Consider the following 13800-nt stretch of genomic DNA (forward strand, 5'->3'; position numbering starts at 1 on the left):
AGCAGATTTGGTGTACTCGTGGTGCTTGTAGGCAGCTGCTCTCTACTGATCTCAAGTGTCATGATGAGGGAGAGGGCTGTCCCTTAAATAAATAGGGCCTAGACCACTTAGGGCCTTCTGGGTCAAAACCAGCACCTTTTATTGTCCCTGGAAAGTTATTGGGAAGCAGTGCAGACTCTGAAGCACTGGAGTTATATGCTTCTGGTGATCCACCTCCATCAGAAGGTGAGCCATTGTATTCCACAGCTGGTGCAGTTTTCGAGCGGTTTTCCAAGGCTGCAGTAGTCTAGTCCAGAGAGTATGAAGACAAGGATGACAGTGGGGACATCAGAGTCTGAAAGAAAGGGTCACAGCCTTCTCACCAGATAGAACTGGAAAAAGGTACACCTAGCCATGGCCACACTCAATACTTAGAGATCCATGTGCAGCAGAGAATCCAGGGGCAACAAAAGCAGCAACAGCAAAAGTCTTAGCAGCTTTTCCAACAGACACATTAAAGTTACAAAATTGCTGAGGCCTTCTTGTGCTTTCAGCTGATATCTCTACCTTTGCCTTTCAATGACACTGGATTCTCTGTTCTATCTATGTCTATTATGCTCAGGCTGTTTGCCCTTTAGACACCCCCTTCATATTCATCTCATCTGCGCTATGGTTAGAAGTTTCTACTCAGTTTCAGACTGTGTTAGCTAAAACGGGCACCTCCATCGCACATTCAAAGCTTTCATGTATCAGTAAGAAATGGGTTACATAGAGTTGAAAAAGGTTTCAGTTATCATTCAATTTGCAGTTCAAATGGAGACATTCATAAAAATTCAACTCTTAGCCAGGTGACCCAGCTAGAGCAATTCAGCACAGATGCAGATTGAGGTATATTAGGAAGATCTATAGCAGGTGGGCTTATCTGAGCACCCCTTTAGATGTTAATTTCCATTGTCTGTGCAATGTGCTAATATCTATGACTTCAGGTAGCATTTTTGGGCTAGGGACAGAAATTACACATTAACCAGTATAAGTGATCAGAAACTAGTTCAAATCTGTGACACAACAGAAGTTCAGTGCACATAAACCACTTTCCAAATGGCCAAAAGTGGTTTAAGATAAACCTGGATAGCTATAGTATCAAACTTAACGGATTTAGGTGAAATCAGTTTATTACACTTCTGTCCCAGATCCCCTCCAAATTCAAATTAATTCAACAATCCTCCAGCATCCCAGGATGCTTTATACCTCCCCCACAATCTCCTCCACCCATAGGGTGGACAGTTTAGCTCTGGCCCAAGCTGTCTGCTCCACATGAGGAGGGAGGTATGCTTTAGTACCCTCCAGCTCCTGGCTCAGGCCACTGCATGCATGTGGCTGCATTTCTGGAATCAAAAGTGAATGTCTGTCTACTTGTTTATCAGTTCAGCCTACACAGCTTAGACTAACCTGAAAATATTGAATTGATTTAGCCTTGGGCTTTTTGACTGGCTGTACTTAGCCTTGATGTGGAGATCATAAAGAGTGCACAAAGGACTTGTTAATTCCCAGTCTCTGCCCTCTTGGGAGCAGATTTCAAGACCATAAGAAACACACCTCTCTTCAACAGCAGAATATCATCCACTGCCATGCTCCTGTGAATTACTGATCTTCATTAGCATGAGATTGCAAAAAACAAACAAACTACCAAATAAATTCAAATCAAATAACTTAAATATGGAATGCTGCCCACAGAGCAAGGAAGAGAAACTTGAGATGTGTTCTAAAGTCCCTCAAAATAACCTCTACAAACCTAGGCCCCAGTCTAGGCTTTGGGCAAGTAATGGCTGGCACAGCCTGGGATGGGTAGGGGAACAAACTTTAAGCCATTTCTGCACTTCCTGTAGTTTGAGGGTAGCAGAAATCAAATCAGCCTGAGTGTAAACTAGAGTAGTCCTGAGGCTGTTCAGTTTTACAATCTGGTTGCAGCAGTCCCCAGAGAGTCCATCTACCAACTTGGAGAAGCAGGAGAAGACAGTGACCTCTCCCTTCATGGGCCAAACCCCCAGCACACTTCTGCAAAACCTGTAGGGAAGACTGCCCAAAGGCTATTCTGCTCTGACATCCCCAGAGAACAATCCACATGCTTCAGTGATATTGAAATTGAGTGATACTTAAGAATGAAATCCACCTGGCTTCTGGCTCCTTCATAACTCAAGATTCACATAAAATATCCAGGACAGAATCCAAAATCAAGTTGTTCATCGGTTCCACACCCCTGGCCCGAAAAAGATGACACCATCATAAGTCTGCACAGAATGTAGGAGAACCATGCCTTTACCTCCCCCAAGGCCCAAAATAAACACCCCCCACATCTAAATGCAGGGCCACTTCCTGGTCCTTTCAAGGATGTGACAGTGCCAAGCTGGTGACATTTTACATTATTTTACACATAAAAAGACTAGAAGATAAGGAACTCAAATACAAAGGACAACATTTAAAAAAATGATTCATAATGGACTCAGAAATTTCACAGTGACATTGAACAGGATGGAATGAGTGCTTCTGAACTCCTTCCATATTTTTTTAATTGTCAAGTGCCTATTAATTCTGGGGGCTCAGTTAGAGACATGCCTGGCCTGGTTCTTAAAGCCTAAGCACAGCATGAACTTAGATTTTACTTCTCTAAAGAAACCCACTTTTTCCCTTTTGTGTTTAGAGAAAAAATGTGTTTCTATCAGCAAAGCTCATCACATTAAATGTCAAGATGCATTGAGGGGAAGAGAGATTAAATGAAAGAAAAAGAAATAGAAGCAGTTCAAGGGAGTTTGCATTAGTTTACAGTACTTTTGAATCAAGTGATTTCTTAGTTTCATGCTAGCTGTTTCCAGTCTCAATCTCTCCCCATCGCTATTCCTCTTATCTAATATCACATATACAATCATCTGTCTTTCACCTACAGCACTAAGTGTAGCTGGCAGCTTCCTGAGTGGCATCTGTTACTAACAAAGAGATTCTAAGATAAACTGGCAAAGATAAAAGAGAAAGTGAACAAATGTGAACAGTGAAAAGATAGGAAAAGACATTTGTGAGAGGGAGAAAAAAAAGAAGAAAGAGGAAAAGAGCAGCCAATACAACTGCCCTCATGCTTAATGTTTAACTTAAGTATAGAATGAGCTCAGAGCACTCATCCCCTAGCAGGAGTCAGACTCACTCTCCAAAGCCCAGTGAAGTCAGTGGGAGTTTTTCTGCTGAGTTCAATAGGCTCTGAATCAGGGCCTGAGACTACACTCATTACTACAGTATCTGTGAATGGCAAGGATTTCTTAGAGTGACATCTTTTATTAGGCCAACTATGTAGTTGGGATAAAGTATCTGTGGAAGCAGCTCTTAGCACTGTGGTACGGTGCTGCAACCAACTGTTATGAAACTTGGAAGAGTGAATCAAGCATGATATTGAAGACCTGTCCTCTCCCTCTCATGCATGTTCTGGTTTGTAGCACACTGGGTGGGCAGCTGCCATGAACAATATTGTGTCTTTAAATGAGGTCTCAAACTTTAATTTGTCATTAATTCAACATGTCAAGAGCATTCAAATCTGTGGGGTTTTTGCAAATGTTTAATCCTTGGTCCAGTGAAGCATTAAGCAAACTCATCAAACCATGTAGTTCATAAAGAAGCAAATATGCCCACAATCTTGAAAAAGTCTGTTGAATTCTGGAATTCAACACAGACAAATGGGTTCCATATTGGCCTCTTCATTGCTTACATGTCTTTCTACAGCCTGCTTCAAGGAGCAGCTAATAATTTTTACGGAGTTTATTGCCAGATGCTTGAAATATTTTTGCACTGGAAGAAAAAGACTATGGAATCACTGCATAATCCTGTGAGAACATAATATGACTCCAGAGGATGGAATAAAAAATGCATTTTTTTCTTTATATACTAGTCACTTACACCAGGGATACAATGGCTTGATTTCTATTTTTAAAAGCCAGGGAAGAATAATCATATTAACCCAACTATCCCCAGGGAAGCACATTTAAGGGCGTATTTCAACTATTAATTTTTGCTATGTGGTACCATCTAAAGGTATTTTAGATTCTTCATGAATACTGGTATAATAAGGTGCTAATGATTTAATGATCACAAAATATAACCTAATGCTGTTAATGAGTGAACAGAAAAACAATGGGCAAGCTCTTTTACATTATTTATATAGTTCTGAACATTTTACACAACAGAACTGAGGCATATTCCCTACCTCACATATTTTAATAAGTTTAGGAGAGGAAAATTGTATGGGTCATTAATGATAAGGGATAATAAAATAGGAGGGGGAGCTTTTCCTGTTGCAATTTTAACCAAGACACTCATTTTACATAAGAAAAATATGGCAGCCTCATATATAAGCTGTGTGTATAGACATTTGAATGCCGAGGCCCTGAAGAGTGGAAAGCTTGCAGTGCTGACAATATGCAGACAGGGGAAGGGCCTATACACATCTCAGCCTGCTCTGCAACAAATGGCAGCAGTGCAAGTGGTAGCTCTGATTCACTGACCCAGATTTCCCTGCAGCACAATGTGGCAATTGTGAAGTAGACATGTTCTTCTCCCAACTGGGGCAGCAGTGTTCAGTGAGTGACACAGTCTCCTTTGAGTGGGGGGGAAGGGTGCTGGAGAACTATGCTGTGTTTTGAAAGAAGCCATGGCATGTACAGACATGTGCTCACCCTGGAGCAACTCTCCTGGGAGTGATTTAACCCTCATTGTTCCCAGGTTATTTTTTTCCTGGAATGACCATTTTTACTTTGGGAGAAATAGCCTGAACATTTATACATTCAGAATTTCTCCTGGGAGAGCAGTGACTCTCCCAGGAGAAACTGAATGTCTATACAAGGCTTATAGTGTGAATTTCATGAACAATAAGGGACTAAATTAGCCAATCAGAATTACAGAGGCTTTTTAACACATGAGGTGTTATATACAGTAAAAATAAAATAGTGCTTTACTTGCAATTCAGGGTACCCCCGCACCAAGCTCAGTGCATGCTCAGAAGAAGAATTACATCAGTTTGACTCAACTCGTCAGCATCTTTATAGCTCACACATTTCAGCAGGGCTTTTTGGCACTTTCAAGTAATACCTCATTGAATGCAGATGCTGAGGAGCTGGGTCAAACTGACGTGATTCCTCTTCCGGTAAAGCACTGGCTTTTTTTCTTTTTTCCCTGTCTGTCAGCATCTCTAGTTTATCGGAACAGAATATATTTTTAAAAACCTGCTTTATCACTACATTCATTGGGTTTCAACTTTAACCTTAAGGTAGGCTGAACTGAAAGAAGCTTTTTGTTAAATCAATACATAAGGTATACACACAGCCTGTTTCAAGTATTAGTGCAGGCTGGTCTGGGTTTTAGTGGAAATGGAATCTTATGTAAGTGCCAAGCTCTGATACTGTTGAAAGATATGTTTATATCGGCAATGCTAATAGGGTTATGATATTTCAAGTATTTCCAACGTGCTTGTAAATCCAGAGCTAAATTGGCCTATGAAAACTTGAGTCATACAGATCAAGCTACTGCGGATATTCAGTATAACATAGAAGTTACCTTTAAAATAATACCAAAAAACTTCAGCAAAGGAACCACACATGGACCAAATACAGGAGTCCAGTTTAATCACATTTAAGCCTTCATTTTACTCATTATGGCTTTGAATAAGAGAAATAATGATCTTATGATCAAGGCATTGGACTATAACAGGAGTTCTGAGTTAATATCCAAGCTCTGCTCCAGGCTAGCTGTGGTGGATCTCTAAATCTCAGCTCCCATCTATAAATTTGGGCTAGTACCTTGTCTGTTGTGTCCAATTTGACTGCAAACTCTTCAGAGCACTGGGTATATGTTCATTTTTGTGAGAATGCAGGATATCTAGCACAATGAGGGCTATGTATGCAACCATAATATAACTGATAAAAACCACAAAGCACACAGAGAATTCATTTCCTCTCTGCAGATTATTGATCAAATTGGTAGAACTCAGAGCAAATGGTAGCCTGTCCTGGCAATACTAAAAGCCAGGAACAATAAAATGCCTGAATTTCTGTCTCAGATCCCCTCCAGATTCAAGTTAACTCTCAGTCCCCCAGCATCCCAGGATGCTTTGCACCTCCCCTGCAAACCCTCCCTTGCAGGGTGGGCAGGCTAGCTGTTTCCTCTAGCACCCCCCTGAATTCTGGCCTGGGTCACTGCAGGCATGAGGTTGCATTTCTAGAATTAAAAGTGAATGTCTGTTCACTTGCTTGTGCATTCAATCTACACAACTTAGACTAACCTGCAAAGATTGAACTGCTTTAGATTCATGCTTCTTGACTGTCTGTACTTAGCCCCAAGGAAGAAATGCAGTGTTTTTACAGATCCTGCTCCCTTGGGTTCTGCTGATTTCCAGTTCACCCTCCATTCTTAATGCCTGTGGTGTGGAAGCCCCAACTGCACTCCTTCCCCACCCAAACAATTCCAGTACCACCTTCTCTGCTGGTACAATCTACCATGGATATTGGTAACCTTGATTCTGACTAGCATATATCTGGTTAGCAAGACAGATTATCAGATTTAGATTTATCCAGAATGAAATTATCATCTCTCCCATTTGAGGGATGAACATCATCTGGACGAAAAAGTTAAGTTCATGCATAGGCCTTATCCCTCAGCATCTGTAAAATGTGAAATTACCCTCATTGGTAGCCAACAGCCTCCACTGTCACCACTGCTTTCCAAGTGCTTCGCTAAATCTGCTGTGGCAGCAGCTTGGATCATAGCAGCCAGCAACAGTGACCTCTTGCAACCCACTCTTGCTTTACCTGGGTCAGAAGTGCAGTTCCTCTCTCCAAGATCATAATATTGCTGATTGTTGATAGGAAGGTACTCAGGAGCTGAGAAGTGCTGTCACTCAAATTTGCAAATCAGGGGCATCAGCTGGTCCCCAGTAGTTAAGTCAGTCTCCAGGGAAGCCCAGCTAAAATTTTTTAGATGACTCACTGCCAACATTTTAACTCAGTGAGAATTATAGAATTACAGTCACTAGAGGAGTCTCTCTGCCTGTCTTCCACATGCGCATGACAAACTATAAGAAAAAATACAACTGTGAAGTTGGATAACAAGTCACACATCAAAAATAAACTGGGGGATCATATGAGGGGACCTGATGTGACCCTTATCATAACTTAGTGAGTGAAGAGGAAGGGGAGAATAAGGATAGGAATATGTGCTTGAAAAAATTCATATATGCTTCAGAATTGGGCCTCTAAATATGTAAGTAGTAGAACTGTACATATGTGTATCATCTGTAATCTCAGTCATTATGCATTTGACCAGCACCTAGCACACTAAATCCCTAATCTGTAATTTGGGTCCTCAATACAACAGCCACAAACAAAACTGAACAACAATAATTGGTGAACAGAGGTCTCCACTCGATTTAACAGCACTTCTGTGTTTGCCTGTAGGTAATACAGTAACTTTTGAAAACCACATCTGATCATTTCCAAAATATCAAGGAAACTTCTAAGGAACAATGGCAGAATCCTGATTTTGGTGAAAAGTGACAAACTAAAAATAAACAAACCCCTGATTTCCATTAAAATCCCTATATAGTTACTGTTAAAATCCCTACTATAGATACAGGGATGAGGCAAGCATCTAGGGGTTACTGTGAGGGTATTATAGTTACATTTGAGGTTAGTGCATCAGAAAACTCCTCCTGCGAAGACTAACATAAAGGAGCCTGGAGTAAAGATAGTCACAATTCTGTCAAAAAATTAATTAAGTGCTGATTTTAACAGGGAAGAATATGACACAGAAAACTGTTTTGTCAATTATTGTTATTTAGCAAGTAAAATTCAAAATGAAAAGCAGCAAATGTTTAAAATATTTTTAAAAAATTAAAGCTTTTTATTGCAAAATTATGGGGAAATATTCCCTTAGTCTTTATTATATTATATATATCTCCATCCTGAAATCTTGACTTCCATCCAATACAAATGGATATATCTGGAGAGAGATACCAAATATCATTCCATAGCAAAAACCTGGTTCACTCAAAATGAGTGACCCACATCTTGAAATCCTCTGTTATTGTCTCAGCTACATGAAGACAACCATAAGAGCACATGAATCTGACTGTGGTGTCATAGAAATCATTGAAAATTAGGGTTGGAAGGGACCTCAGGAGGTCATCTACTCCAACCCCCAGCTCAAAGCAAGACTGTCTTCCGCTAGATCAACCCAGCCAAGGTGTTGTCTAGCTGGGTCCAAGGATGGAGATTCCACTGTCTCTCTAGGCAACCTGTTTCAGTGTTTTACTACCCTCCTACTGAGAAAGCCTTTTTCTAATACCTAACTGAACTTCCCTTGCTTCAATTTATGTGCCCCAGTCCCCTAACCATTTTTGTTGCTCTCCATTGGACTCTCTCCAATTTGTCTACATCCTTTCTACAGCAAGGGGGGAAGGGGACAAATCTGCACACAGTACTCCAGACATGGCCTGACCAGTGCTGAACAGAGAAGAAGAATCACTTCCTTCAATCTGCTGTCAACACTTCTACCAATGCAGCCCAGTATGCCGTTAGCCTTCTTGGCAACAAGGGTACAGTGTTGGCTCATATTCAGCTTATTGTCCACTGTGACCCCCAGATCCTTTTCTGCAGAACTGATACTTAGCCAGTCAGTCCCAAGCCTGTACTGGTGCATAGGATTGTTCTGTCCTAATTGAACTAATTTGCATTTGTCCTTATTGAACCTCATGAGATTTCTTTTGGTCCAATCCTCCAACTTATTGAGGTCTCTCTGAATTCTTGTCCTACCCTCCAGTGTATCTGCTACTCCCCCCAGCTTGGTATCATCTGAAAACTTAACCCCATACTTAAATCTTATAAAAATCTAGTAGACATAAGCATGTGCTTTAAAGTTAAGTATGTGCTTTGCTGAACAAGGGCACTAATGAGCAGATTCTGACACCTGGTAATACAATGAGCTTTTCCCATTCAGTTACATAGATCTCAAAACACATACCAGTATCCACATGCACACATGCACCATGCTTTGCTTAAACATTTTAACAGCAAGCTGGGATCAATCTTGTGTCCTGCTGACAGGTCTCAACTACCACTGATGTAAAGGAGGATGAAGAGAGATCATCACCACAAATTCTGGCCTTATATGCACTTTCAATAGGTCATACAATATTTCTTTTAATTTGTTGAAAACAAAATGTAATTTAGACTAATAGTGTTAAATATCACAGACTAACAGAGCAGAGCACAAAGATATACTTGCACTGCCATTTCTCTGTCTAGTTTACTTATTTGGGGCCCACTTAGTAGGGGTGTGCAAAATGGGCTGTATTCGATTTGGATTTGGATTCGGCCCAAATCAGGGACAGTGATTCGATTACTTGATTCAGATCACTGTACCCAATTTGATTCAGCTGAATCTGAATCTGAAGATTAATGCTGATTCAGAGAATCAGTGATTCAGCCATAGATACAGCTTTAAATGTTTTTTCTATATACCTCAAGGTACCAGGTGCAGCTCGTGAATGCTGCCATGGTGGGGCAGATGGAGCATCTCACAGGAGTGCGGGGGGGGGGAGGGGTCCCCCATGCTTGGCAGTGAACCCAAAAGTGGACTGGAAGTACATCTGGTCCACTTCTGGGTCTACCAGGGAGCACATGCACCCCCCCCACACACCACCACAGCTCAGCAATTGGCCGGGGGGAACCCTGGGTGTCCGCCCCAACCCAGAAGACACCATTTGCCAAGCCAGGGGGACACGGGGGGTGGGGGGGGAGGAGAGCCCAGTGCACTCCCTGGTGGACCCGGAAGTGGACTGGAAGTGCTTCTGGTCCACTTCCAAGTTTGCTGCCAAGCGCATAGGGGAGCCCCCTGCACTCCTATGGGATGCTCCATCTGCCCCACCATCACAGCATTCACAAGCCACGTGTTACCTTGAGGTATGTAGAAAAAACATTTAAAGCTGTGTGTATGGCCAAATAGCCAAATCTTTCTGAATGTCTCTGAATCAATTTGGAGGGTTCCTATTTGATTCGGCGAGATTAAAGGGTTTCCTGATTTGACTTGGATTCAGAGATTCGGCCACCAAATCGGGCTGAATCTCCACCAAATTGAATCAGGGACTGAAGCTTCACACAGTCCTAATGCTTAGCCTTAATTAAATTACATTGATGCAATGCTTAAACAATTTTGCCCACTGGGGCTACATGCAAACTATTGCTTCCTGTTAAATTAACAAAACAATACAAGAGTTTCCATCACAGGGACACATTTTCTCCTCCTTTTTAAATGATAAAATGATTATTTTATTGCTACACTTTATTTTAAATGAGATTTTTTTTTTTTAATTTATTTTGAGTCCCTTCTATACTTCCTAATCTGCTGGGATTATAAATAGCTATTTTACTAATTATTTTGCTTTTTTTTTTATCATTACACAGGTTTCCCTTGCTTTATGCAGGTTCGGTATGTGCAAATTCGCTTATGTGATGACCCTTTTCATACCAAAGTTTGTTATATGCGAGGTAAATTCACTCTTATGCAATTGGTATGGTGGAAGCCTGCAGTCAGTTGCTTTGTGCAGTGCACTGTGGGAGTGACATTATAGGTGGAGGAAGAAAAAATTGCAGGGGTGAGAGGGGGCTGAGCCAGGTGGTGGTGCCCAGGCCAGGCTGCAGACAGGGCCCCTGCAGCCTGACCCCATCAGCACAGCACCCCGGGAGCTGTGAGCCATAGCAGCTGGTGCCTGTGCTTCTGGAGCTGCAGCCGCTCCAGGAGCAGCACAACACCACATCAGTACAACCAAGGGGGGGTCAATACAGTTGAAGTCTTGGAACATATCCCTATTTGTTACATTGTAAAGTGAGTTCCCTTTATGTGAATTTGAGTTATGCAACTTCTTCCAGGAAGACATGTACAGCATAAAGTGAGGGAAACCTGTACTATATTCTGACAGTTTAATATCCTTGGAGTCAAATAAGCAAAGCACCAAAATAATTTAACAGTAAGTAACATTCCTAATCTGAATAAAAACATTTTTGAATCTCCATATGAAAACTGTTTATCAAATACATGTTGGCATCTTAGAATTAGAAAATAAAAACATTGTTTTAAAATGTGTGCTCCAAGATAATCAGAAAGGTCAGACTTTGAACAACTGTGTTATCTTGATGTATTTGGTTAGCTGTAATAATAAAATGTTATCACTTAGCCACAAGAAAAATAGGATAATTGCCAGTGTTAAAAACACACAAAAAAATTTTTGTATTAAAATACAGCAGAGCTGACCATCCAGAGATTACATGTATTCAATGGAACTGTTTATTTTTATATTATTTCTACACAATGAGTTTATTCATGGAAATCTCATTACATTCTAACAAATGCACAAGAAACATATATATGATGTTTGTCATTGAAAAACATTAATATAAATCATGAATACCTTTGACACTGAGGACATATATCAAACCTCAAACTTTCACTGAAAATATGAGGAAAAAAAATACCTTTCAAGCACTATATAGCAGGACCCCAATTAACAGATTTGGGGTATGTATCCAATTTATTATAAACTCAGAAAGACTAGACTACATGCGAGACCTTTTTGAGCACTGCCAGGCTTTAGCATTGTGGATAGCTCTGTGGACTACTGCATCTACTCATAACCATTTCAAAGTACTTGAGAAGATGGCAAACAGCACTGGTCACCCACTTTCCAGTCTTCTCAGTGCTTCTCCAGGTGTCCTGATATTTCACAAGCCCCAAGATTATATGAAAAGGAAGTGTCCAGTTCCTTCTGTATAGCTACCTTACATTTCAGGGGAAGATTCTTGGGTCAGGTATTTGAAAGTATTCACTTGCCTATAAACCCAAATAGATGACCAGTAACCAGTGGGCCTAACTTAACAACACCAACGTCCTGATTTGCATGTGCAGATGGGACTCTGGAATTTGAGCAGTTCAGTGCCTAACTTATCAAATGCCCTGTGTACAAACAGTTTAAATGGACTGGATACACCAAAAGTTAAATAGCTCTCACACTGGGTATATAAATTAGCTGCTTATTTAATACCACTTAGAAAATTTGGCCTGTGGTCTTAATTAACAAGAAGAGTTCTTTGTTATTTAGTCTACATCTACCCATGATAGTAATTAGAGAATCACACATAATAGTCCTTCTTCTAGTAATTGCTTAAACTAGAACCCATAAAACACTGAATGGTGCTGCCTTTACAAAGCGCACTGAGCCAAGGCAAACCCCAATCTTTACTACAGCACAATAACAGTGCATACACTAGCTTGGATAGGAGCAGACTCAGCACTGGCTGTGCCCTGCACCGTGTGCTTCAGGCTGGTTTCAGGTCATGTCAAAATAAACATATTATCATTGTTGTTATTGTTACTGTTAATCAAGTACTTCTTATTCTTATTAATAATGACAACAACAATACAAATACTAATAAACCTAGACAACTAGCTTGGAGCTTAAGTGATTCAAACGTACCAGAAATAGCAGTTATCTTCCTCCTGATAAAGAGCAGCAATGCAAAAATTTTACTGTTCCCAGCTATGATCAAATATACAATAACTCAAAGCAAACAGGATAAAGACAAGTTTAGTCTCAGCACACTGTAAAACTGATGTACAAAAGTGTGATTCAATGATGTTCCAGCAAAGAGCCCTTGATATAAATATGAATATAATTAAAGCTATTTTTTCTCTCTACAAACATCTCTCTATTTACAAAGTTCAGACCCAATGCTACAAGCCTTCATTACCAGACAGTGTTTACTTTCTGGAGTAGTGTTATCACATTATAGTCAGTGGACCAGGTCCTGCACTACACTATGAACATAGGCTAAAAGGACTGTTGGAAGGGAGAACACAGCTTATTGACTTCTGTTAAAACCCTGCTTTTTTCCTCTGCCTGGGCAAGCAGCTACCACCATATTCTCCCTCTTGGCTGGTGCAGTGAAAGCTCCCCGGCTTAGTGCAGTCTCCTTTAACCCTAGACTAATATTATTTTGTGCTGTAAAGATGATCATGCTTCCCTCTAGCAGTAGGGATGTGGCAAGAGGCATTGGTAACTGCATCCAACTCAACTTACCTACTCCTTCCAAATCCCACAATCTCCCAAAGGGAATTTAGGGTATAGCTACAGAATATGAGCAGAATGAGTGAATGGATGGATGCTGAATTTAACAGTAGTGGTGGCACAGACTTTTGTTTGAGCTAGCAACCCATGTATGTACCCCACAGCCTCACAGAGCTCAGGGCAAAGTCCCATCACCGTATCTTCACTACAGTGAAGTAGCCTGATTTGTTTGTGCTCGCTGTGCAGACACATCGTTAGGTAACTTTACAGAAGAGCATTCTGTACTCCTGCTTGCATCTAGTGGACCCCTCTTCAAACCTTTGGTGCCCTCATATGGCTGCTCTCTCTGCCCACTAGCATCTCAGGGTCACTAATAAGAGTAGTGGTTGGCAAGGCTTTGGAGCTGTTCAAATTCCACGTGGGCCACTGCTCATGATGTGAAGCTGTGGTGTGGCACAGCGCACAAAGCCCTCTGTCAATGTGCCATGCCATGGTGTGCAAAAAGCTCCCCCTCCCATCCCACCACCTCTTCAGGCCTGATTTTACCAGCTACTGAATAAGAGCACTGCCTGCTTCAAAATCTTTATGCAGAACAAAATTCACTTTTCTTCCCTTTTCACCTTATATGCAGTGAACCCTAATATGCTATAGTTAGTATATGGTGTGACTCGGAA

Source organism: Crocodylus porosus, unplaced genomic scaffold, assembly GCF_001723895.1.
Source record: "Crocodylus porosus isolate Cpor-Errol unplaced genomic scaffold, CroPor_comp1, whole genome shotgun sequence".
NCBI classification, from domain to species: Eukaryota; Metazoa; Chordata; order Crocodylia; family Crocodylidae; genus Crocodylus; species Crocodylus porosus.